This window comes from Enoplosus armatus, chromosome 4 (genome assembly GCF_043641665.1).
Source record: "Enoplosus armatus isolate fEnoArm2 chromosome 4, fEnoArm2.hap1, whole genome shotgun sequence".
NCBI classification, from domain to species: Eukaryota; Metazoa; Chordata; class Actinopteri; order Centrarchiformes; family Enoplosidae; genus Enoplosus; species Enoplosus armatus.
This window is the reverse complement of record NC_092183.1, coordinates 13,778,844-13,783,325: the sequence shown is the minus strand read 5'-3', so window position 1 is coordinate 13,783,325 and position 4,482 is coordinate 13,778,844.

The window sequence follows — 4,482 nt, the reverse complement described above, 5'->3', positions numbered from 1 at the left end:
TTAAGCCTTGTCCTGCTCGCGTCTGTGCACTTTTTTTTAACTTAAGAAAAAACGGAGTTGGAGAGCTAAAGCACTTTGGCAAACAACAGAAGGTCCCACCCAAGGCGCTGCGCTCCTCCAGAGCGCCGCAAGAAAACTGAGCTTTCACGGAGCTTTGAAAAATAAATGACAGATGCTGTGTGATGTTTCAGAAGCCGTCTCAGCAAACATCCACGCACACTTTCTTTTAAGGCTGAAACGATGATAATAGATATATCCCCCCACTAATTGCAAGCATTGTCCAAGCGCAAATCTCCAGCGTCAGTTCGGCCGCTAATGATCACCTGCTCGGCGGGTTCAACTCCTCGGAGAGTTCAGAGCGAGTCCGTCTCAGAATATTCTTAAAAATATGTGTGTGTGCGGAAAGTCTTCCTTTGTCAGAAGGCCAGGTCGGATCAAAACAGTTGATCCGAGGGCCTGGAAGCTCGCAGTGAACCGCTGTCTTGAAGCATGAATGAGACCCTCTGCCGGGATAGAGCGTGGAGGAGGGGCCTTAGTGCCATATGGGGGACCGATTGTTGAAATGGATGCTCTCATTGGTGTAAAGTGCATCCGTTGTTTGGACTTCTGCCAGATTCAGCATCCAACCAGTGACTCTGGCAGCAAACTTTACGCACAATAAGTTCGACCAGGGTGATAATATGAGGAAAACGCAACATGTTACACATTTAAAAGCATAAATTATACGTATCTGTAAGGTCTTCAAGGAAGAAATATATGATTAGCTGTGTAACTGAAATGAAAGGTCCTCTTTGTGTGTGTGGGTGTGGAGGGGGGTGGGCTTCATAAGCAATATTATTCAGATTATTCAACATCAAAATTGTGAGCAAATATTATCAAATCTTACATTTTCCTCACGAAATGTTTGATATTTACATTTGTTAATTTCTGGATGTTTTATGAAAGCCACTTGTTAAAACGTGGCTTTACATTCTCCTGTACGCGCTGGGCTTCTGCCCTGAATAGTCTGTACAGCAAATCCTGTTTGGTCTTTTCATTCAAGTCAGAGTTTAACACAAGTGCGCTCTCGACAGGCGCGTATTCAGCAGCTCGACCGTCTGCTCCTTTGAACGCAGTGATTCCGCTGAGGAGGCATCGCATCAGTGTCAGCCGCAACAATGGCCGTCTGGTTGGTCCATCAATCTCCGCCAGAAGCGGACAGCGCTGCGCTCTGATTGGCGTTTGGACCGCTGCCTGACAGTGCCAGAAATTAGTTCTTAATCAATACAACAGATCGTGTAATCAAATCCAAACTGGTCATGAAATCAGTTGGAAATAACGCTGATAAAACGTTATTTGCCAAGTGATCTATATAGAAAATAACGAAACGCGTGGATATACATTTTGGATACAGTCTGATAAAGTTTCTTTAGCTACTGATTTGTATAATCTCATGGCCCGGAAGGCTCTTGTAAAACAACCTGGGCACGGTGCTGCGAAAAACCCATAAAGCGTAAAAGCCCAAAGACAATTTCTGCTGTTTTTGTCATCAATGAAAGCTCATGAGCTCTTCATTTTATATCAGTGTTTACATACACATTTTTGTTATTATTGTTTTCAGATTCAGAATGGATCTGTGTTTTGTTTTTAGGCCCAAAAAATATATCATTTTTTGCTGACCAAAAATTAATTTCCGCTCCTGTTCATCTGGCGTTGAAAAGGAAAGTTTTTTTTCCAACCCTTGTTCCTTGCCCCTTACCGATACCATTGTCTCTGTGTGGAGTTTGTGCGCCCGGACAATGGATGTAAATCTCCCCCCTTGGATCCCGCCTCAACCCACCATCTGCCAGCTCGGGACAAAGTCAGATGTTCCCCCAATTATGAGAGCAGTCTTGGGGAATCCTGCTGCCGAGCCTCCGCCCTGTCGCCGGGTCCCTCACACACTTCCCCTGACATGATTGACAGCTCTACTTAACCATGAAAAATCTATATGTGATGACACACTTTAATAAAATTCCTCCACTCGTTGCAAAACTTCCAGACGGATGTTTTGAAATGCGGAGAGATGCGCTTTAAATCGCGTTGCTTGGATGGATTTATTGGTTGTTTGAGTGTCCCATTTAAGAGCAGCGCCACATGAACATGGATAGTTTCAGTGCATTGCTCAAAACGGTAATCAGGTAATCGACCCGGAATGGTTGATCTGCAGGAAATCAAAGCTCCTGGTGCTTCATCTGCAAACTAAAAGTAACCCAAAGAGAAAGTAATCATTTCAAACTTTGGATTTGAACTTGCTGCACTACAGTTGCTCAGGGATGTGTGGGACGGTAAATCCTTTAAGCCTTTAATTTGAGCAATAGCTGCATCTGAGTCATCAAACACCGTTTTAGTTGGCATAAATCAGCATGCTCATCAAACACGTTTCTGATATCATCACATGCGAATGTTTGCTTTAGGTGTGTGCACCTTTATTTTTATTTATTTATAGTAGGCTATTATTTATTTTAAATCTAGCTATTTTGCCCCCAAAAAATACAGTAATCATAATTATTAGGCCTAATGGAGAGTGTATCGTTTATTCCACTTAATTTTCACCTATATATTTTTAACTTTCATCGCTTTATATCAATTGATATTGTATTAATCATCTAACAGGGGGCATTATGATTGTAGTCTATTGTTAAGATCAAGCTTGCTGAAAGTTGTACATTTGAACAGAGAAACAGAATAGAATGACTAGAAATGATGAATCCTCCTTTATATCCACATGGTGTGTTTTGCAGTTGGCTTCATGTTGCGGACCAACTTGTCTCCTCTTCAGCCCCACAGGTGCGAGAGGCTCGGCCGTGATTACCACAACCCGCAAGACTTGCTGTCTAAATGTGTGGCTTTTCTAATTTGGTGAAGCGGAGAGCCGGGGCGAAAATGGGGGATTAGTCAAACCACAAACGTCTTTCTAATCAATTTAACCCGCTGAGACGGTCAGTGTTGCAGGGAGGAGGTGAGGCGGCGGGGGGGGGGGGGTCAGTGACTGCTAAACCAAACAATGGGGTATCGTGTGCCGCTCGTCCTCTCCAGCATTCCCCTGCTCCCATGGGACACCCAGACCCACTCTCTGTGGATGGCACTGTGTCCACGGAGGTCAGGAGGGGCGTGGTGTGTGTGTGTGTGTGTGTGTGTGTGTGTGTGTGTGTGAGGGGGGGGGGTGCTGCTGGAGACGCAGCAGCTGGTTCCCGTCCCTCCTCTCCACTGTGCAGAAAACAACAGAGCTAATGCGACCCACCACGTCTCCTATTGATCGCCATATATTGCACACTTGTTTTTTTTTTTTGGTTGTTTACTTATTTAGGCAAAGATGCAGATCCCCTGGGGAGTGTCGCAATCCGCAAATAAAGCAGTGTGAGCGCCTTTAGCCTCATTTCTTAATATGAAAAACCATCATCTGCTAAACTTTTAACAAACATTTGGATTCATCTCTATACAAGGCCTGTTGTGATTTGAGAAAATAAAAATAAATGTAGTGTGATCAGTTTTAGAGGGATGCAACTACTAGAGAGGCTTAGAATATCTAAAAAATACATATAGAAAACTTTGTAAGGGTCATTGATGGCGTAAGAATGTCACAGAAGCTCAAGAGTTAGTTCTCAATATCACAATATTACTGTAAGCCTCCATATTACTGTTACAGCCTGTAGTGTTTTTGTCAGTTTCAGAAACATTTTTGGTTTTCTAGTGAATTATAATATCAGTATAGTTTACCTTTAACATCTGCTAAGCTCAAGGTGTAGGTGATGGCATTTATGATGCTTCCCTTTCATTTAAGTGTCCCACTTAGTTGGTTAGTTATGTTATATTATTTATTGTGTCATGAACATACAAGTGTCCCGCCCACCTGAACTTAAAAGACACCAGAAATATTGTTATGATGAAACGTTTGTCAGACAAGAACATAGCTTCCTAAATGTCACATTATGTTACAAACAAATATCTTTGGCTTCTGTCCCAGAGAGCCAGCATGCACAATACCAGTTCACTGAAATAGGTTCAAATTGACATAAAATGCAGCTAACATTGTTTAATGTTATTACACCTGTGGTTTTCCTGCCATGACATGTCACAATGTCCTCTGTGTATTTGGGGAGTGTTATCAATTCATTTAAACAATTCAACATGAATAGTTATTTGGTACGTAGTGATAACTCTTTCAACCCCTTTCCAGAAAGTAGTGCAGCTCATCCTGACTTCCAGGAGTCCATGGTTTGTATTTAACAACTGTACTATGACACTTATAATTGTCTGGCAGGGTGAACAGAACATTGGTTCTTCTACAAAAAAAAATGTTAAGTTGGTTCTTCAAATATAAGAGGAAGTGATGAGGAGCTGAGCATGAATTCACTCCCACATGATAACTCATGTAGCAACCGGGCTTGTAGCAACACAGATATATACTGCCTAAACTCACTTTACCACTGTATCTATTTGCTAAGTATTTTATCTGTTTTC